The sequence below is a fragment of the Carcharodon carcharias genome, chromosome 12 (assembly GCF_017639515.1).
Source record: "Carcharodon carcharias isolate sCarCar2 chromosome 12, sCarCar2.pri, whole genome shotgun sequence".
Taxonomy (NCBI): domain Eukaryota; kingdom Metazoa; phylum Chordata; class Chondrichthyes; order Lamniformes; family Lamnidae; genus Carcharodon; species Carcharodon carcharias.
The window spans coordinates 94,547,294-94,570,180 of record NC_054478.1 but is presented as its reverse complement, the minus strand read 5'-3'; positions in this window follow the sequence as shown (position 1 = coordinate 94,570,180).

Here is a 22,887-nt window from a genome sequence, read left to right as displayed (position 1 = left end):
GCACCTCAGAATTATGCAACCATTCTCCATTTAAATAGTAGTCTGTTTTTTTGTTCTTTCTGCCAAAGTGAACAACTTCACATTTTTCCCACATTAAACTCCATTTGCCAAATCTTTGCCCGCTCACACAACCTATCTATATCCATCTGCAACCTCATGTCCTCTTCACAACATACTTTCCTACCTATCTTCGTGTCATCTGCAAATTTAGCATGTCTTCACTCCTCTCATCTAAATCATATATATAAATCATAAAAAGTTGAGATTCCAGTACAGACCCCTGTGGGATGCCACTTGCCACATCCTGCCAATCCAAAAAAGACCCATTTATGCATACTCTTTGCTTTCTGACAACCAGCCAATCTTCTGCCCATGCTAATGGATATAAACTAAGCCTTAAAAATTGTGGCTGTTTTTGTTAGAACAAAAAGGATTATGAGGGTTTTTGAAAAAGGTATTTAAAATTATGACTGAATGAGACTGTTCACAGCGATTGAAGGATCAGGGGATACAGATATAAGATTAATTGCAAGAGATTTAAAACAGAGACCTTGAGAAACATTTTTAGTTAGTGGATTGTGGAGCTGTGGAATTGACGATCAAAGTTAATGGGAGGGTAAATGATTGACAATGTGTTGGTCGCCCATTATACATCCTGCCCCAATTTCTCTTTGACTGCTAAAACCTGTTCATGCACAAAAGAGTAATATATTCACCCATAATAAATCAGTAATGGTAATTATCCATCTTGCTTAAATGTAAGGTCACATTCATCCTTAGAAATTAGGGAGAGGAGGTTTACCAGGATGTTACCAAGGATGAGAGAATCGCTTACTCCTGCTCTTAGCTCTTGTGTTCCTTAGAGGTTGGAAAAGGTAAAGCTGTTCTCCTGAAAACAGAGAAGGTAACTGATAGAGGTTTTCAAGATGGTGAGAGGTTTTGATAGGGTAAATAGAGAAAACTATTCCCTCTGGCGAGTAGGTCAGTAAGCAGAGATCATAGACTCAAAATCATTGGCAAAATATCTGGAGCGGAGATGAGGAGAACTTCTTTCAACCAGAGTTGCTGGAATCTCAAACGCTTTACCTGAAAAGGTGATGGAAGCTGATGCCGTAAATAACTTTAAGAGGGAGTTGGACAGATACTTGAGGATGAGGAACTTACCAGGTTACAAATAAAAAATGGGGCTGTGGGCCTAAATATGAGTATTCTTTCAAAGAGACAACACAGGCATGATGACTGAGTGGACTCCTTCTGTGCTGTAAGTTTCTATAATTCTATGGTTCTATCTTCAAGTGACATCCTGCAGCATAACATCTAATAATGGATGTTGTACGTCTGGATTTTCAGAAGGATCTTATTCAGGTGCCAGATGAGATGCTATGAAAATGAAGACACATAGCGTTAAAGGAGTTGCAGCTGCATAGATAGAAGGACAGGACAAGGAGGCAATGCAAAAGTATGTGTAAATGAATATTTTTTGGACTGGCATTTGGTAGTGATGTGCCCTGGGGAACGATATTGTACTGTTTCTTTGTCTTTGATTTACATAAGAAATGTAGAAATTATGGTAAGAGCAACAATATGTGCTGATGCCAAATTTGGGGACATTAGAGACTATGGTGAAGAAAGCAGTAAACTGCTGGAAAAAAAATCAACAGAGGTGACATACTGTTTCATCCAGAGAAATGAGAGATGGAGTACTTTGGGAATAATAGCAATGAAAGGGCATGCATCTTAAATCGCTTCATTTAGCAGAATGGAGACAAGCTAAAAGATTAAAGTTTGTAGCTCTTCTATCTTCAAGCATTTCAAGGAAGACACACACACAAATGTGACAGAGCAGCTCAACATCTATCACTGCTTCTCCAGATGGAATAAATCTCTACCAGAAGAAACCAGACTTCAACCTGTCATCAGGTGCTGGTAAAAGGCAAGAAATCTGGCTCTTTCACCTTCTGATATAAAAGAGATACCTTTTATAAATCAAACTGTGGCAGGAAGATGCAACACACACACACACAGGGTTCTCTGCAAACAGATAATTCTGCAGGGTCTGAATTTGGAAGCCACCAAGCATACCAGCAACAGACTGTCCTTCTTATGTGAGAGACAGAATCCCTGCAAGTGCCTTTGTACCTTTGTCCTCCCCACAGATTTTCTATTTAATAAGCAAATATTAACAAAAGTTGTTTGTTGACAAAAAGACCGTGAATTAATGTTGAGTGCTTATTTGTTCCTGATTGTGAGCTTTTGAATTCAATCTGGTGACTTCAGCAGTGGAGGCCTCCTGTTTCTGAAAAGATATCGGTATTTAACCCAATAGTTAATTTGGAGGCCAGCCAGTAATCTTCCTCCATTACAAGATCCACATCCTGTCTATGAACCTAAGCTTCCATATTAATTTTATTATTGTCCTGCTACTGATATTACTGCATAGTCTTTTGAAAATAGAATTGTAGGCTTTGCTTCTGGCTTTTCCACCATTTAACTGTGAATACTGCTGATGATTAAATGATTGAATTTACTATTAGTAGGAGGTTTAGTAGATATGGATTGGAATTTGATGGTAAAAACTTTGCTGTATCATTCCTTGCCACGTACCAGAAGTGGACATCTCAAAATTATACACTCCCTGCTCCTCAATAATGGATGGAAAATTACCAATTTAGAGTTCACAATTTTGCAATATATGTATTAGGATAGCCCAGCATAATTTATATCCAATGGTGCTTTACCAGTTCAGTGGTTTCTATGCAGTATGTTTATTTCTGTAAATCATAAAAAAAATTGTTATTCCTATTCCAAATGCACAAATTTCAAATAAGGCTTCATTTAGGCTTCATTTGCTACTTTGAAGGCCCAATAATGATAGTTATTTACAATAATGCTTCTTCTGCTTATTTTTGTGTCTTTTCAATCTAATTGCTGTTGCATACCTGTTGCAAATAAAACATTACAAATGCTGGGCTTTACAAGGTGGTTATGTTTTAAAATGTCTCCATTCATTTAAGATGAAACAGAATGTTCTGGAAAGGGAGATGATGATATCACACTAAATACCTCTGCTCAGAGACTGGCCCATGTAATCTGGTTGCCATAGGGAAAAAAAAAACTCAAACAGAAACCTATTAAAATCTGAAGTGGCAGTTTGTATACATTTCCATAATGACTCACAGCAAAGGGACAGCTGTTCTTGTAAGACACAGGGAGAGAGACACAGAGACAGAGAGAGAAAGAGAGAGAGAGAGAGAGAGACGAAAGACATGAGGCAAAACCTTGCTGATGCATTAGGGGCTGGCAAGAGACCCACACTGCCTCCTTTTGAGTAGGCCCAATGAACCACAGGACAATCAAGCAGTGGTGAGGCCAACAGTGGCCCTTACCCAGGATCAGGGGCCAGCATATTTTGTGCTCAGCAGCACCACTGGGGAGACAGTGACTGCACAGAAAAAGGCACTTCGGCCCATCGAGTCTATGCCAGTCAAACAAGTACCTAACTAACTTTATTTAACTTTGGTTTGCTTATATTAAATTTACTTGGCCTTAACATAATAAACGTTACAACTAATAATAAACCTTACTAGTACTGATAAATCTGACTGACAATTAACATATTTTACAAGTCGCAATAAACTTTACTTAAAGCACCTCTTGCCCCCGTGCACTGAATTCCCATGTGAACCTAATTCGTAAGGGTCAGCAGCAAGGGTAGGGGTGGCTCTCAGTGGGCTCACCCCTTCCTAATGTTGAGTCCCAGGATCAGGATCCTGAGTGCCTTTGATCAAGGAACCAGCCTCCCAACCCCGGCCAGCAGGTGACAAGCAGCCCACACAGGTTTGCCTATTGTAGAGTAAAAGTTAACAGCAGAAGCGTACATGATGCTGATAGAATAATGGTGTCAGATCACGTGACTGAAAAATAAGAGATCATTAGAGTAGAAGCTCTTATCTCTTGTGGTGGTTGAAGGCTATGGACTTGGAGCAGCCTACTTTTGGAAGACTAGGCAACCCACAATCCCCATCTAAACCCCTACTACCACACAGCAAAACACCTGTCATGCATGCCACATGGTTAATACCAGCGGTGGCAGAATGAGGCCCTTAAGTGGTCATTAATTGGCAACTTACATGCCTCAATTGCAGTGGGAAAGTCAACCATTGTCCTTCCCACCCAGAATTTAGTCCAGCTGGATGCGGGAATGTGGCATGGTTCCGGTACACCACCATCCTGCCTAAGCACATGCCTTTCCCTTCTCTAAGCTTGCCACCAATGAGAGCACGAGATTCCATCCAAAACAACTCCTGTTGTGTAGAGAAACAAAGCAGCTGCTGCTATGAACAGCCGAGTAGTAACCAAATAGAATGCTTATGAGAGCTTGTTTTCTGTTGAAAAGGGAACAGGACTTTTGGAAATTAAGGAACAAGGAGTCACTGAGGTGGGCCTTACTGATGGAAGTTGAATCCGGAAGACTCTGGCTGAGTGGAACGACTTTTGAAGGACACTGGAAGTTTTAACCTAATGTGGATGGAGGAAGTAAGGCTGCTGGGGAGCCAGGAGTAACTTTGGACTTGTTCCTGTAATGCTACACATCTGCCAGAAGTGTGGTGCACAGCTAGAGGGGTTATAAGACGTATCTCGTTCACGTTAGTTAATTCACGTAGAAGTACATATTCTTTAGTTTGGTGTATTAATTGCGTGTTAACTAATGTTTGATCATATTGATTTTAGTTTTTTTTTAAAACAGTACAGATCTTAATACGTGAAATCTTGTCCATCAGTTATTTCTGATGGTTGTTTAGGAAATTCATTGGACTCCATAACACAATGAGGGATTTTGCCACCATAGAGAAACTTCTATTCTTCCTCATGCATGGTCAAGAGGTATGTATCAGCACAAAACTATGTGGGAGAGCAAATTTTGGCCAGGGTTTTCCAGCATGATCCTGAACAATTAAAGAGGGGAATGAAGGAAACTGTCTAACTTGCATTTCCCTTCCATTAATCACTGCTAGGACTGTCATTGGCCTGTCCTTCCCTGTCCATTACATGTAAACAGTTGCAGGGCTAGATGCCTGGTGGATTCTTTCTTGTCTGCCCTTCTAATAGTCACTTTCTGGGGACTAATATCCTATTCCATATTACAAACTTGGAAAACAGTAATAACAGCTCTGAAGTCACCTCATGGAGGGAGATAGCTTTATAGTGGCCTTCTATCCCTTCATTCAGCCTCTTTTTACCTTACATTGTAGCACCCCATCTCTCCTGCTCTTCCAATCTTCAGTGCTGTCACTTTTTTAATGTCTGTCTACCTCTTCTAGTGCTGCAGTTTTTTTCACAGCCAGGCCATGATGGGCTCCCCTTTGATTGCCATGAATTTCAAATTAATCTTGAACCAATCAATTGGTTAGGATTGCAGCAGTGTTGAGGGTCCAAGTGGAAGGTCCACTTCAAGGTTCTAAAATATCAGCGCTGAGGGGAACATCTTGGTCTACATTTTACAATTAAAGCACGATCTCTTGAAAACAACATTGTCGATGTTTCTCAACTCAATAGCCTACCTTAAGAAATAATTAGCTAGCTTTTGTTCAGAGTCAAAATATTACACTACTTTCCTCTATAATGCAGGTGTGGAAAATAAAGTGGACCTCAGGTAAATTTTTTGGTCATTATTAGGACAACTGTTGATTGAGGCTCCCAAGGTTTAGACAAGTGAATTGATGAATAGAATTTTTCCATTTCTGTGGCTAATTGTGTAGGTAATGGCATATCTGCCAATAGGCATGCCCCCTTGATATTAAATTCTGCGTGCTGATTCCTGCATAACATTTGATCTTATTTTGTGGAAAAATGTCCATCTTGCCAATCACAGCTTGAAGCATGAATAGATGCAGGAAGGTTAGGTTAGCACATGAAATAATTACTGAAATAAAGTAACATTCATTAAAACAGGAATTGTACACCAGAATGACCAAAATCCATTGATAATAAAAGCATAAAGTTAATGGCCGCAAAATTTGATAAGACCTGAAAACGTACGCGGGGAGTCACTATGTGTGATTACCCTTCACCCAATACTTCCGATGAGTAGGCCACACTAAATGGTGAGAGGCAAGCACAAATTAAAGCTAGCCTACACTATGGAAGGCAGACTACATCTTTTAAAGCAGAGTTGCATTTTGGCAGAAGCTGGTGTTGCAAGTCATTGTAAAAGTGGTTTTGACTTGGGGAAGACAAAGGAATGACACAACAAGGCAGGGAGCAAGCTCCAAGATTGTACTTGGTGGAGGAAGTGCAGAGGAGGAGAGATGACATCTATCCATAGGGTCCAGAAGGCCTTCCAGACAAGCTCTCAGAAGGCACAGGGATCAAATATCTGGCAGTCAATGCCACTGGATGCACTGCTATAAGAACTGGAACGACCTCACATGAATGGTCAAGGCCAGGAATTTTATCTTCTAATATCATATTCCATCAACCACACCATTAACCTCAGACCCTATTACACTCACCTATCAATAATTTCAGTCAATCACAGCTCATACTTAGCTTCACTGCACCCTCATATCCTCTACTGCAAGTCTTACACCCACATCTCACACATTGCACATGCTGTCAGCTATTCATCCATGATAGCCACATCACCCAAAGAAATTTCACCACATTCACCAACACACTTTCTTCTCTCTTGCAAGACACAGTGGTACATATCCAGAGGCAGCAGTACCAAACTAGCTGGGGACAGGTACAGCTGCTTGTCCTCACCCCACATAGAAGGGCCATCAAGTGACCATGACAGAGGTTGTGGCCAGTGGCAATTGAAACAATTGAAGATGATGGTATCTTCATACTGAATCCTCCTTCTCACATCCCACTTCCTAATATCCCATAGTTTCTTCAGATTTACAACCTGCACCTCTTGCTTTCACCCCCTCCCATCAATAAAATCCTACCTTGTATCCTTCCTCTTTCAGATACCCAAGAACTGCTACTTGGCAAAGCTGTGGTGGAAGAGAAAGAAGTGGAAGAGTCGGAAGACAGTAATCACGAAGAAACACCATCACTCACCCTCACACTTGCAGCCACCTGCTCAGATACTGACACGGTGCATACTTCAGAAGGTAGCTAAGAGGCAGGATCTGCATGTGGTGAGACACTGGGCAAAAGAAGCCTGCAGCCAGGGCAAGAGACAATGGCACAAGTTCCAGCTCACCCAAGGGGGAGATCACACATTAGTTCTGCTTCACTGGACTCAGAAGATTTCATTGGGCACAGCATCCAGATAAAGCTGATGGATATGCACACTAAAAAGTTGATGCTTTGGCAGGTCTGTCAGAAAGCCTGACGTTACTGTCAAGGAGCATCACGCAGTCTGGCACAAACTTGGCACAAGGCTTCATGCAGAGCTTGAGGCCCAACCTTCCCAGCACGGAAGTTGTGGCCAACTTTAATAGTGCACTGGCAGACCCATCCATGCTGCAGCGTCTGATGGCCAATGTTTCAGCTTCCATTGCAGCATAAGCAGAAGACAGTCAATGACTGGGTGCTGCAGTGGAAGCTCAGACTGAAATCACGCAAACCAAGCTTGGTGACACAATGCCTAGACTGCTGCCCCCATAGCTGCAAATACCAGTGTTCAAAGGAGTCTGCAGGATCACAAAGCAATCCATGTGTTTGTCCTCTATCAAATTACTAAGATTGCTGTGGTGGTCCCCCTGGGGAATTGACAGTGGCTCTATGCAGCATAAGCCTACTGTTCTCTCTGAGGATAACAGCATTCTACCCCTCACCACAGCCTCCTCAGTGCCCTTGTCGTTGCCTATCAGCCAAGACTGGTCAGCCGCCCATGCTGGTGGTGCAGTTGAATACCGGACCTTCATGGCCAAGATAAAATCAAAATACTGTGGATGCTGGAAATCTGAAACAAAAGCAGAAAATGCTGGAAAAACTCATCAGGTCTAACAGCATCTGTGGAGAGAAAGACAGAGTTAATGTTTCAAGTCCGTATGACTTCTTCAGAGCTCTGAAGAAGTCATAAGGACTTGAAACATTAACTCTGTCTTTCTCTCCACAGATGCTGTTAGACCTGATGAGTTTTTCCTTCATGGTCAAGAGCTGCCAGAGATCATCCTCTAAGGCCATCTGTAGTCTCCTCCACTGAAAGCCAGCAGCCTTCCACAGCCACATTGTAGCCACCTGTGTAGCACTGCATAACAGCACTAGGCCAGGTGCTATGGGAATGCACAGCATTGACTGTTTTATGCAATATCACATGGTTTAATTTTTAAAGTTAGTTTGAATGTTTGTTTTGTGGTGATTTTATTTTTTTGCATTTTAACCAAGAGGACCCTGTAAAGGCCAATAACAGGGGTTTGGCAAGTTGTAGGATTATTGGGCAATGGGGAATGGTGGTTGTGTTCACTGGTACTATAATCAGATCAGCCAACCACAGGCAGCCTTGACCAAAAAGAGCATGTATTGGTTGCCACCTCCATCCTCTTCTTCCCTTTCTCCTCCTCCTCATCTCCTTTTACTTCTCCTCCTCAGCTGGCCAATGTATAACTGATGGCAAGAGCTGTGACCTCATGTTGGCCAGGTTGTGGAGCATGCAGCAGAGCATGACAAATATTGAATGCACTCTGTTGAGTACTTCAGGGTTCCTCTGGAGTGGTCCAGACAGTGAAAGCATTGTCTGGTGGTCTACTTGACTACATTTTATGTGCCAGCATGTCTTTTGTTGTACACATGATGTGCTATTCCTGGAAATCCAGGTGATGAAGGATGGGATTGAGGCCTAACCTTCACACACTTTTATAAGCTTTTATTTACTGTGATACGCTCTGCAAACATACACTTCTTAACCTAGCTCCCACAATTTCAGTCAGTTCCTATTTATATTCTTTTGAAAATACAAATAAACCAAAGCGTCTCTTTCTTTTGAGTAAAGTCAAATAAACAAATAAACTAATTAAATGATGAACCACCTCTTAAAGAGCACCATAACAAAAAATAAAAATTTAAAGGAAAGTTATCAAATTAAATTAAAATATAATTCCGGGTGGAGATGATGCACACCAGACCCGCAGTCGCCATTAGTCACGGAAGGCCTCAAGCGTGCCGGCAGACACTACATGCTCCCCCTCCAAGGACACCTAGGCACCGATGTAACTATGAAAGAGGGGCAGACAGATTGAACAACCTCCTCAACTTCCCACTGCCTGAGCCTGTTAATGGCAATGTTGGCCAGGCCCAGGTGCAGACCCCGGAGATCATCTGATCTGCCCGTCCCGCCCCCCTCCATACCGGATGGCCAAAGATCAGGAGCGTGGGGCTAAAGTGCAACCAAACATTGAGGAGCAGCCCCCTGATGTAACTCCTCAAAGCAACAAAAATTACAGGTGGCCTTGGAGTCCGTGAACTATCTTAATCCTCTATGCATGGGACTACAGTGTACAACACCTGTTCCTATTTATAGGATCACAAGTGAATTCACAGTTAAAGACCACTACTGGTGTACAATTAAATGCACAATTGATATAAAGTTAACATATACAGTTACTACTACTACTACAACAACAACAATACCTGGAAAAACTCAGCAGGTCTGGCAGCATCTGCGGAGAGGGACACAGTTAACATTTCATGTCCAAATGACCCTTCAACAGAACTAAGTAAAAATAGAAGAGAGTTGAAATATAAGCTGGTTTAAGGGGGGGGGGGGGACAAGTAGAGCTGGATAGAGGGCCAGTGATAGATGGAGATAACCAAAAGATGTCAAAGACAAAAGGACAAAGAGGTGGTGAAGGTGGTGCTATTATCTAAAGAAATGTGCTAATTAAGGGTAGAAAGCAGGACATGCAAGGTACAGATAGCGCTAGTAGGGGTGGGGAGGGCTGAAGGAATCGAGAAAAGCTAAAAGGTAGAGATAAAACAATGGATGGAAATACATTTAAAAATAATGGAAATAGGTGGGAAAAGAAAAATCTATATGAATTATTGGAACAAAAAGGGGGGGATCGGAAAGGGGGTGGGGATGGAGGACAGAGATCATGATCTAAAATTGCTGAACTCAATATTCAGTCCGGAAGGCTGTAAAGTGCCTAGTCGGAAGATGAGGTGCTGTTCCTCCAGTTTGCGATGAGCTTCACTGGAACAATGCAGCAGGCCAAGGACAGACATGTGGGCATGACAGCAGGGTGGAGTGTTGAAATGGCAAGTGATAGGGATGTCTGGGTAATGCTTGCGGACAGACCGAAGGTGTTCTGAAAAGCAGTCACCTAGTCTGTGTTTGGTCTCTCCAATGTAGTGGAAACCGCATTGGGAGCAATGAATGCAGTAGACTAAATTGAGGGAAGTGCAAGTGAAATGCTGCTTCACTTGAAAGGAGTGTTTGGGTCCTTGGATGGTGAGAAGAGGGGAAGTAAAAGGGCAGGTGTTGCACCTTCTGCGGTTGCATGGGAAGGTGCCGTGGGAGGGGGTTGAGGTGTAGGGGGTAATGGAGGAGTGAAGCAGGGTGTCCCAGAGGAACGATCCCCACGGAATGCTGCCGGGGGGGGGGGGGGGGGGGCGGTTGGTGAAGGGAAGATGTGTTTGGTGGTGGCATCATGGTGGAGTTGGCAGAAATGGTGGAGGATGATCCTTTGAATGCGGAGGCTGGTGGGGTGATAAGTGAGGACAAGGGGGACCCTATCTTGTTTCTGGGAGGGAGAGGAAGGTGTGAGGGCAGATGTGTGGGAGATGGACTAGACACAGTTGAGGGCCCTGTCAACCACCATGGATGGAAAACCTCGGTTAAGGAAGAAGGAAGACATGTCAGAGGAACTGTTTTTGAAAGTGGCATCATCAGAACAGATGCGACGTTAACATATGCCGCCCATGTGTATGTGGGTTGCTGTTATGGACAGATGAGGAGAAGTAGGATTGCTCACCATTTTTCCCCACTTCTCAACTGACCGCAACAGGTTTTATAAAAAATAAAAGCAAAAACACAGCAGATGCTGGAAATGCTCTGAAGGGTGTATGACTCTGTGTGGGACCCGAAACATTAACTCTGTTTCTCTCTCCTATGATGCTGCTAGACCTACTAAGCTTTTCCTGCATTTTCTGCTTTTGTTTCAGTTGTTTTTAAAAGGATGTGCTTGCCAATTCAGTGAATGTTTAACTGTTTGTGTGTGGTGATTGTAAAAGACACAAACAGACTGGTTTCCATGAGTTATTTTCTTAAAAGGAAATAGTTTTTATTGCATTTAACCCAGTCCAAGTAAAATAATAAAAATGCTCCAACTTTCATGCACACACACTCAGATTCACACATACAAAAATAGGTTAAAAAGTGGGAGGATAGATTAAGTGATACTTTTAAAAGTCCATGAAGACTAAAGCTATTTGGATCTCATAGTTTGATGATTTGAGTGGATCTAGGCTGATTCCGTTGGTCCTTCTGGTTTTGGCATTGAGGCAGTTTAAAGACTTAAACAGACAATTCATCTGTTCCTCTGGAGATAGCAGCTGTTGGATTGAGTTCTTTTAAAACTTCTCTGCCTGCGGCCCATGGATAGTCAAGCAGCAGGCGGGGTTCGAGCTTGTGAAAATAGGTGGAGAGAGAGAAAGAGAGAGATAGGAGGAGGAAGAGAGAGTGGGGAAGAGAGAGGAAGAAAGAGAAAAAGAGAGAGAGAGAAAGAGAGAGAAAGAGAGAGAGAGAGAGAGAGAAAGAGAGAGAGAAAGAGAGAGAGAAAGAGAGAGAAGGAGAGAGGGAGGGAGAGAGAGGGAGAGAGAGAAAGATAGAGGGGGAGAGAGAGAAAGAGAGAGGGGGAGAGAGAGAGAGAAAGAGAGAGAGAGAGAAAAAGAGAGAAAGAGAAAGAGAGAGAGGGAGAGAGAGAGGGAGAGAGAGAGAGGGAGGGGGGAGTGAAAAAGAAAGAAAGAGAGAGAAAGAGAGGGAGAGAGAGAGAAAGAAAGAGAGAGAAAGAAAGAGAGAGAAAGAAAGAAGAGAGATAGAGAGAGAGACAGAGACACACACACCCCCAGGGGTCTTCTGTTCTGTTTATTTTTAAACTGACTTATTTCTTCCTGGTTCTTGGAATAAATAAGATTTGTTATCTGACGCCAGTTTTGATCATATGACCACCTGATCAATATTTCCATTGTCCACATAAATGATTCAAAGTTAGAATATGTTGCTACACAATGGGGAATGCATGGTGGCTGTTCACACCTACTTATGATGAACTGTTTTTTCTGCAGTAAGTGTCGAGTTCAGAGACAGTAGGCAGAATTTTCCCTTAACTGCAATAAGTGTGGCGGGAGACATGAAAAAAAGACATTTTCCTGCCAGCCACAATGGCAGGTTTTTGTGCCTTATCAACAACTTCCCGGCATGTCCCACCTCATTAATAATGCATACACAGGAAACATGTCGGATCACTGGTGGGCAGAATTGGATTTGCCCACCACACCATGACCCAAGCAATTGCTCGTTCTGGCTGTCATATTTAAAGCACACCAGAGCACAGCTTCCTTCATGTCTACAGACCAGGACTGTTCCAGGCGACAGATGGCCCCGAAAGCAAAGAAGATGCAGCCCCTAAATTCAGCAACACCTCTTTGGCATGCCTGCTGGACACAGTGGAAGCCCGCCATGAACTCTTCTACCCCCGCCCTGGCGAAGACCAGCCACCAAACTCACGAATCCAGCATGGGAGACAGTGGCAGCAGTGGTAAGTGCCAACACCCTCCAGACAAGGACAGCCACCCAGTGCCACAAGAGGATGAATTATCTCCTCTGTTCCACAAGGGTAAGTCATTCTTCTCATCACTCGCAGCTCACAGTTACAAACACATCACAGATCCACAGGGTTCACACTCACCGCCAGCTCAAGGGACATCACCACTCATTCTTTCACAGATACCCTCGTTCCCCTGCCCATTGAGTCCTCATGCTGTCCATAGCACCACTCACACTCCAGGCATCCTTCTCATGAAGAGGTGTCTGTAGAAGAGTCATACAGACTCGGAACGTTAACGTTTCTCTCCATAGATGCTGTCAGTGCTGCTGAGTTTTTCCAGCATTTTTTTGTTTTTGTTTCAGATTTTCAGCATTTGCAGTATTTCGCCTTTATGCTTCTCATCTGGCCTGCCAGGCATCTTGCTTACACTCTCTCCATCTGTCTCCATACGATGAGCTAGCCCACAACAAGAGGGAGGTGTCCCAAACTAGGGGAAGCATGCTCAAGCTGAAGATCAACCAAGTGAAGATCCTGTACTGCATAATCCATCAGACAGCCATACTGTGAGTGGTGTCCCCTTTTTCACAGTCCCCCGACATGCACTAATTATCTCTTTTCTCTCGCAGGTACATCCAGGAAGCAGCTGAGGGCAGCCATGGACCAGGCCATCGGCTCCAGCCCCGCAGACATCTCGGAAGAGGAATCTGCAGACATGCCAATGGAAGGCCTGTCACAGCCTCATCCACACCAACACAGAGACACACACCTCAATGGGACCTAGTTCTAGATTAGCCTCAGGGTCACAATCTGATGTGCAGACTGCACTGTCTGATCCACAGCAGGTGGAGGCAGGGAGCATACAAAAATACGGAACAGGAGCAGATGTAAGCTATTCAATAAGATCATGGCTGATCTGTTTGTGTTTTGAATTCCAATTCCCATCTAACCGTGATAACCTTTGATTCCCTTGCCTAACAAGAATCTATCTACCTCTTCCTTAAAGATATTCAATGTCTCCACCTTCACCACTGTCTGTGGCAGAGTTCCAAAGTCGCACAACCCTCAGAAAAAATTCCCTTCGCCTTTGTCCTAAAAGGGCGACACCTAATTTTAAAACTGTACCCACTGGTTCTGGACTCATCCACAAGAGGGAATATCATTTCCACATCTTATATACTTCAATCAAGCCTTCTAAATTCTAGTGAAAATCTAAGGATGCCAGCATTTGGAAGACAGCTGGAGGCCAGGAATCTGCTGAGTCCGAGTCAGATGACGAGCCTCTGGACTTGGTTCTATCTCAGTTTCTGGAGCAGCAAAGACATACTTGGGGACATCAGGAAGGGATGTCTGCTGCACCCCTCAGATTGCAAGGCACGATGGAGGTGTCCATCAGCCTTCAGCCTAAGGTGATAGCACCAGCATGCCAATGCACCAAGGTCAACACTGTTAGGATAGCGGCCGCCATGGAAACCTTGGTCCAGGACATTGGTTCTGCACTGCTTCAAGAGCTGCACTCCATAGCTGAGGCACTTGCTGATGCTCAGTGGCAACATAAGACAGGGGTGGGGCATCTTGAACTCATTCCAGCTGCTCCTTCCTCTCACTTCAATGTGGCTTGTCATTGTTGCCAGAATGTTGTGGGCAGGCATCACAGAGTTCTGTCATTCTCCCTGTGTGCTCTCAGCACCTTTAAGGTGGGGCTGGCCCCCTCTCTTCAGCATCTGTGACTGGTGACGCTGTACTCCTGAAGGGAACAGGGGATGAAGGCTGCGAAAGGATCAGGTGCTGTTAAATTATCACTGCTGCATCTCCATGATATGACCCTGTTCACAGAGCACAAGCGAGCTGCCCACATCTAGACAGGAGTCAAGCATTGAGAGGTGCAATCTGAAGATCTACAGAGTGTCCTCACTGCACGTCATCATCACCCTCCTGGAATCTAGTGACTATTAGGTCCCCAGCTGCATCTCTGCTGAGCCTGATCACAGAGGGGGTATGTGCCCTGCCATTTGCCATACTGATGTCAGAAGTTCACAGATGCAAAGTGAGGATGTCAGGAGTGTCCTCGCTGCATGTCGTCATCATCCTCCACAAGTCACACGGCTATTAGGGTCTCACGAGCATGCCTGCCTCGACTAGCCAATAAGATGGCCTCATTGCCAGCATCTTCGCCTTCCAGGACCTCATCACCCTCATCCTCTTTGACATCATCTTCATCGGAGGAGACCTGCAGCTCTTCCATCTCCTCCTCAGCCAGGTCTTCCCTTTGTTGCAGCACCAGGCTGTGTAGCATGCAGCAAGCTACGATGGTGCATAACACCCTCTGGGGTCTGTACTAGAGTGCTCCGCCGAACCTGTCGAGGCACCAGAACATCATTTTCCAGATACCAATCTTGTGCTCCAGCAAAGTCCGGGTCACGCATAAGCCTCATTATACCATCTCTCTGATGCAGTCTCAGCCACTGCATGGGCGTCATCAAGCACATCCTCAGTGGCTAGCCCTTGTCCCTGAGGAGCCAACCCTGCAGCCTCTGTGGACTCTAGAGGATGTCAGTGATCTGAGACCTGCTGAGGAGGTAGGAGTTGTGGACACTTCTGGGTATCATGAGCAGACTTGCATGATATATTTGTTGTGGTTGCAGGCCAGATGAACATTCAGCGAGTGGAAGCTCTTGCAGTTGACGTACTTGATTGCATATTGCCATGGAGATCTAAGCACAACATGAGTGCAGTCGATGACACCCTGCACCTATGGAAAACTAGAGATCTCCAAAAATCCCAGCGCTCTTGCTTCCTGGTTTTCTTGATCCCAGGCGAAATGCACAAAGTTCTGTGCCTTGACAAAAATGGTGTCTGTGACCTCCAGGTACACCTTTGTGTGGAGGTTTGTGATATCCCATACAGGTAACCTGTGGAGCCCTGGAAAGAGCCATTGACAAAAATTGAGCACTGTGGTCACTTTCACTACCACTGTCAGTGGATGCCCTTCAAGTCCCCATAGTGCCAAATCCTGCAGAAGGTGGCATATGTGACTGACCAGTTCCCTAGACATGCACTGTCTTCAGTGACACTGGTTCTCGCTCATCTACAGGAATGTTATGCACTGCCAATAGACCCTGGGTCTAGTGAGGCTCTTACGAGCAACGGCTCGCCATGGATCTTCAGATGTGTCCGGGGGAGGCCCTGCTGTCCCTTCAACTTGAAAGCGTTGCTCCTCCCTTTGCTGAGCAAGGCACCACTGTCACAATCTTCTCCTTCTTCTCTGCTCCCTGTAAGCCATGAGGCATACAACCAGATCGCCAGGCTCCATGATTCTGATGTTCTCCTCATGCAGTATCAAAGAGAAAGACACAAGGGTTAGCATATGTCTCCTAAGGACCTATCTTAGTTAAGCCTCCGGCTCCGACCGCATCTCAAGGCCCCTTCACGCATGCCGGGGAGTGCTGGCCACCACTTGGATGGCCAGTGTTTAGGGTGCTTCATGGCTATCCAAAACTCCACCCACCTCTGCTCCACTCCACTTGACCAATGGCAGAAGCTTTGGCCACCTGACTGCTTGCTGTGCTCTCAGGTGTAGGCATTAATCTAATCTGCACTGCAAGGCTGCACTGTTCACTGTTAGCTTGAACTATGAGGGTTACTGGTCCAAACCTGAATAAATACATTGCAAGGGGCTCAGAGACTGTTCCATGCCCATCTTTCACAAGGGATTCTAAAACTTGCCCAGTCGTCCAATTGTTCTGCAGTCCCCTAAAACTCACATTAATTTTCAGTCTGTGCTTGAAGGTTGAGAAATTCTGGAGCATTTGGTGGCATATTAATGCTTTTGCATTGCTTGAGTGGGCAAAAATGCTTCATAGGCCTGACCCCAAGCATGTCAACGGAGGTGCGGAAGAATGCTCACTTTTGACAAGCTCTTCCAAATGCGTGGCCGTTTCCCTCACCATCCATCCTCAACCCCTGCACCTCACCTAGTATGTGCTTGTGTATTTCCATCATTCTGTGCTGCCTTGCCCCACCCCAGCCTCACATCACTGGAGCCCTTGCCCCGGTACCACACTAAAAGCCAGCTGGTAAAAAGACTGTGCCATCCCCCGAGAATGCGTTGATATCCTTGATGTCCTACAGGCGATCCTCGCGAGTGCTTTGCGAGGTTGTTTGCACTCACGTATGAGTTCCCCTCGAAGTTCAACTCATCAGATGAACGCCTTTTAAAGGCAGTTGTAAATCACGCTGTTCTGAAGTCACACATGGGAATTAAGTTTGATGCTGAGGGATCATTCCAGCTTATGGGAAAAATAGTAAGATGCACCTGCATTAAATTTAAGTTCCCACCATTGGACAGTGGGAAACATGGCCCGCCATTGACAGGGAGAGGGGACAATCACATCCTGGATTTATGTCGCTGGGAAATGCAACTAGGGCCATCTTATGATATTTTCTACTCACGCCGCCAAAAGCACTCACCACAAATGGCAGTGGAAAGTTCTGCCTAATGTGTCTGGGAGTCCATGGATTTTTAGTTTTGATAAGTCCACAGACAATAGGTGTAAATTCCACAAATCATTTCACCTCAGCATGTCCATTCAAGGAAGGGCACTCCAGCCAGGGCCACTTAATTAAGAACTTTCTGGAGACTTGAGATAATTCTGAATGTGTGCAGAAATTTCAAAAGTCACCTTACTTTCAGTATATTAACAGCTTGCTGCATTAGTCCTTTTAAAGCATGTAGTAATCACCGGATTACTCCCAGTACCATGTGTCGGTGAGTACAGAAATAGGGGGATAAGGCTTATCAATGTGCGGCTGGAAAGATGGTGCAGGAGAGAGGGCTTTAGATTCCTGGGACTGGTTCTGGGAGAGATGGCACCTTTACAAGCTGGACGGGTTGCACCGAGCTGGAATCGAGTTCCCTGCGGATCGTTTTGCTAGTGTTGTTGGGAGGGCTTTAAACTAACTCAGCAGGGGTGTGGGAACCAAGAGAAAATAGTAGAGAGGAATACCAAGGTGCACAAATTACTGGAGGGACAAATAGCACTAGCATAGAGAATAGTAAATGAATAGGTGAAGTCGGGGTCAGGAAGAAAGTAACAAAATCTAAATCAGGGTTACTATGCATGTACGTGAATGGACGGAGTATAATAAATAAGATTGGGTTACAGGTGCAGATTGCCATGTGGAAATATGATGTTGTGGCGATAACAGAGACCTGGCTCAGGGAAGGGCAGGACTGGGTGTGAAATATTCCTGGGTACAAGGTGTTCAGAAAAGATAGGAAAGGAAAGGAGGGATCGTGGTATCGGTTAAGGAGGGCATTGCAGTGCTGGAGAAAGAGGATGTCCCAGAGAGTTCAAGGACAGAATCAATTTGGCTAGATCTAAGGAACAAAAAAGGTGCAATTACATTGCTCGGTGTAATATACAGACTGGCAACTAGTGAGAAGGATGTAGAAGAACAATTCTGCAGGGAAATTACAGAGAGATGCAAGCATTATAGAGTAGTTATAACGGGTGACTTTAATTACCCGAATATAAACTGGAACAGTGGTAGTGTAAAGGGTGGAGAGGGGCAAAAGTTCCTAGATTGTGTTCAGGAAAATTTTCTACAGCATTATGTGTCCAGTCCAGCAAGAAAGGATGTACTGTTGGACCAGGTTCTTGGAAATGAGGCCGGCCAAGTAGGTCAAGTGTCAGTGGGGGAACATTTAGGAGACAGTGATCACTGTATTGTATGTTCTAGGATGATGATAGAAAAGGACGATAGGCAATCCAGGGTAAGAATAATTAACTGGATGAGAGCCAACTTCAATGGGGCAAGAACAGAGCTGGGCCAGGTAGACTGGAACAAAAGATTGGCAGGAAAAACTGTAGCTGAACAATGGGCTACGTTCAAAAAAGAATTGGTTCAGGCACAATCAAGGTATATTCCATTGAAAGGGAAAGGTAAGGAAAACAAATCCAGAGCTCCCTGGGTGAAAAAGGAGATGGTATTTAAGATAAAGAAGAAAAAGTGTGCTTATGACAGGTGTCAGGTAGAAAATAGAGTTGAGAACCAAGAGGGATACAAAAGGTTCAGAGGGAGTGAACAAGCATATTAGAGAAACGAAGAGAAAAGACTGGCAGCCAATATAAAGGGGAATCCCAAAGTCTTCTATAGGCATATAAATAATAGAGTGGTAAAAGGAGGAGTAGGGCCAATTAGGGATCTAAAAGGGAATTTACACATGGATGAAGAGGCCATGGCTGAGGCATTAAATGAATATTTTGCATCCATCTTTACGAAGGAGGTAGATGCTACCCAAACCATGGGGTGACAGATGAGGAAACTCTGTCACTAGAAGGGTTCAAAATTGATAAGGAGGAAGTGTTGAATAGATTATCAGTACTTAAAATTGACAAGGCACCAGGACCGGATGAGATTTATCCAAGAATATTGAAGGAAGTGAGAACAGAAATTGCAGGGGCACTGGCCATAGTTCAGTGTGGAGAAGTGAGAGTGATGCATTTTGGTAGGAAGAACATGGACAGGCAATACAAAATAAGGGGTGAAATTTTGAAGGGGGTGCAGGAGCAGAAAACCTGGGTGTATATGTGCATAGATCATTGAAGGACAGGCGGAGAGAGCAGTTAATAAAGCATATGGCATCCTGGGCTTTATTAAAAGGGGTATAGAGTACAAGAGCAAGAAGGTTATGCTGAACTTATATAAGACACTCGTTAGACCTCAGCTGGAGTATTATGCACAGTTCTGGGCATCACATTATAGAAAGGATGTGAACACATTGGAGAGAGTGCAGAATAGGTTTACAAGAATGGTTCCAGGATTGAGAAACTTCAGTTCCAAAGTACCAAAGATAGTCACAAAGATAGATTGGGACAGTTCTCCTTGGAGCGAGGGCGGCTAAGAGAAAATTTGATAAAGATGTTAAAAATCATGAGTGGGTTGGACAGAGTAAATAGGGAGCTGTTCCCACTTGTAACAGGATCAAGAACGAGAGGGCACAGATCTAAAGTGATTTGCAAAAGAAGCAAATGTGATGTGAGAATTTTTTTTTCATGCAAGGAGTGGTTTGGGTTTGGAATGCACTGCCTGGAAGCGCGGTGGAGGCAGGCTCAATTGAGGCATTCAAGAATTTGAATAGAAACAATATGTAGGGGTACAGGGACGAGGCAGGGCAATGGCACAAGGTCATAATGTTCATTTGGAGAGCCGGTGCAGACACAAAGGGCTGAATGGCCGCCTTTTGTGCCATTAAAATTCTGTGATTTTCAGCCACTAAATATACAAAGCTATTTTTGATATAAAGCATGGCTTCATAACAGCTGTGTACCACAGTCATCAGCCAGGTTCTCTGCCAAAAGTGCTCCTCATAGAGTAACTACCCTCTGGTTTGCCATGGTGACTCAAACGCAGATAATATGGTGGAATACCACAGATGCAGGCATGATGACCAGGATTATTGGGCATTGACCAGCATGGCACATTGTGTATGGTTACACACCAGCTACAATTGAGGAAGTGGAAACCCTTTTGATTGTAGTACATCTCAGAGTTAATAGTTGCTGCTTGCAAACCGATGTCCATGCAGCCAATGGCACTATGTACCATGGGGAAGCCTGCAATCCTCACAAAGCTGTGTTCACGTGCTTCTCTCTGAAAAGAATGAAATCTATTCAGCTGTCTTGAAATAGAGGGCTTCAGTGACCACCCTGATGCATCAATGGATTGCGAAGTCCACAATGTTGCAAATATTTCCAGCTCCAGCAGGGCCACCGTCACCTTCACAAGTTATTGTGAATATTTTCTGTGCTCCACCCTAAGGCTGCAACTGTGGCTGCCACAAGGAGGCGGACTTCACTTAGAACCTCCCAAGTGGAGATGTCAGCATACTGTTCCTTGTTGAGGTTCAGGCAGAAGAATTGCTCCCTGAAGACCCTGGGTGGGTTTGGCCTCCTGCTGAGAGCCCTTTTCCCTTTTCTCCTCCTCCCTCTTCCAAAATCATGTTCTACTTTTTGCCTCCTCTGCTCATTCTCCCCATCATGCTGTAGGTCAAGGGTGTTATGACGTGGCAGATGCTGTGTGCCAGGTGGATCAGAACCATGAGGGAAACTTGATCCTGCTATCACAACCATTTTGCAATTTGAATTTATTTCGAGATGAGATAATTGAATTCAGAAGTAATGAGTCCACTAAGACCTTTAGAGATTTTTTAAAAATAGATTAAAATATTTATTAACAAAAGGAAAGATGTCAAACACATAAATAAGACTCCAGTTACTTAATACTATAGTAAATACTAAAATTCCTACCTAACCCGACTTCCAAATACACCTCTTTGTAAGGCAACCATCCAAAATAGATTTTAAAGTAGAAAGACAAGTTAGCACAATTATCACCTTTAAGGGCTGAATGCAGCAGACTTATGCAGACATGGCTGGAGGCGTTCCTGAGGATGTTTCACCAAAATCTGCTAGATGTATACAGGGTCTCCCTCAAAATGGCCTTTCATTCTCCTTTATATACGTTTTCTCTTTTTTTAATCTATAAATTCCAATGTCCCATTTGTATTTGAAAATATGCCTTCCCATAATATAAAAAACTTTTCAAGGTGCTAATATTGTCAGTAACCTTTGGGAAAAATAAACACACTGCTATCTCTTTGAAATTCAAACTTCCCCGATTTATCCAAAAATGCAAATTCTCCTCACACCTCACATTCTAAGACTTCAGCCATGTTTACGTATTTAGCATTTCAAACCCCTCTCTGCCTAACTGCTTTTGATACCTCCAAACCTCCAGACCAGCTGTCTCCAAATCAATTAAATCACACACACACACAAACCCATTATTAATCAACTTTTACAATAAATAACAATAATATTACGAAAATTATACTTTGTAACAGGTGTACAAACTAATGCAGGCCTGTTTGGGAGAAAATGGCTTGTGTAAAATCCTTGAAGTCAGAACAAAGTCCATCAGCACATGCCATTCTACTCCCTGTAGACTTTAACAACTTCAAACAATTTTGCAAACTACTAAACACTTGTATAATTGCATCAAGAACCAGTAGAAATCAATTACTAACTAACCTGAGAACAGTTGATGATCCCTTTAATTAGCACTAGTGGTCCTTCCTGGTGTTGCATGCAGGTTCAGCAGTGTGATATTAAGAAAAGGCATTAGCTGGAAAGTTGAAGTCCAAAATAACAGCTCTGGTGTCAAATCAATGTTACACGCTGATTAACATCATTTACTCCGCATCCTTCCAGTGGACGGTCCCTGCACACATACTAACATCCTCACCAAAATGGTGTCCAATATGGCCAACACTAGAAGTGTGTGTGAGTGCCATGGATGTTATTTTGGAGCCAAACAGTACCGATAGCACCAATAAAAGAATACGACAAATCTAAATTCTGTGACCAAAGACTGGAATTGTGACAACTGTGTGTTTGTTTATCTCAGTCAGGTGCAGATATTGATATTTTATCAAAATAACTTTTAATAACAACTTTAGAAAGCGTTTTCAAATAGGAAATAAGAGCATTGTAATATAAATAGTTAAATAAATATACAAGTACCCAGTTTTCTGTTAACTATAATCCTTCAAATCAGGGTGTTCAAACCATTTGAAATAATGGATATAACACAAATTTACACTAATTACGAGATGGTTAATAAGTTGTAATTAATAACCACAGTTGGACCGATCAGGATCCAAATTCTAGGCTGTAATCTTGTTTTATATTAGTTTGTGTTAAAATCCAGAGACAGATGCTCACTCTGATTTTTCTATTTTTGACCACCCATCTAGAAGATCATAACAGGATGTGTGATACTTGGCGTTATGTCAGCTCCTTGGGGCCATATGGAATAGTCCAACATTTGCCAAGTGGATCACCTGCGGTGAAAGGGAAAGGAACCAAAAAGTCATGCTGGTTTTTGAAGAATGTGGCCAAAATAAATGCCAACAATATAAATCTTTCTTTCCTGCATTTCTAGGGATAATATGACATGTCTGAGGTAAAAAAAAAACATTTTCTATAGTGATTCAAGGAGTCACCATTAATACTGGATTCTGGAACAAACTCCTAATATTATTATGGGGATTGGATGATGCTTTGGGTCGATACTCTTCCCTTTCAGCTATGAACCCTAATGT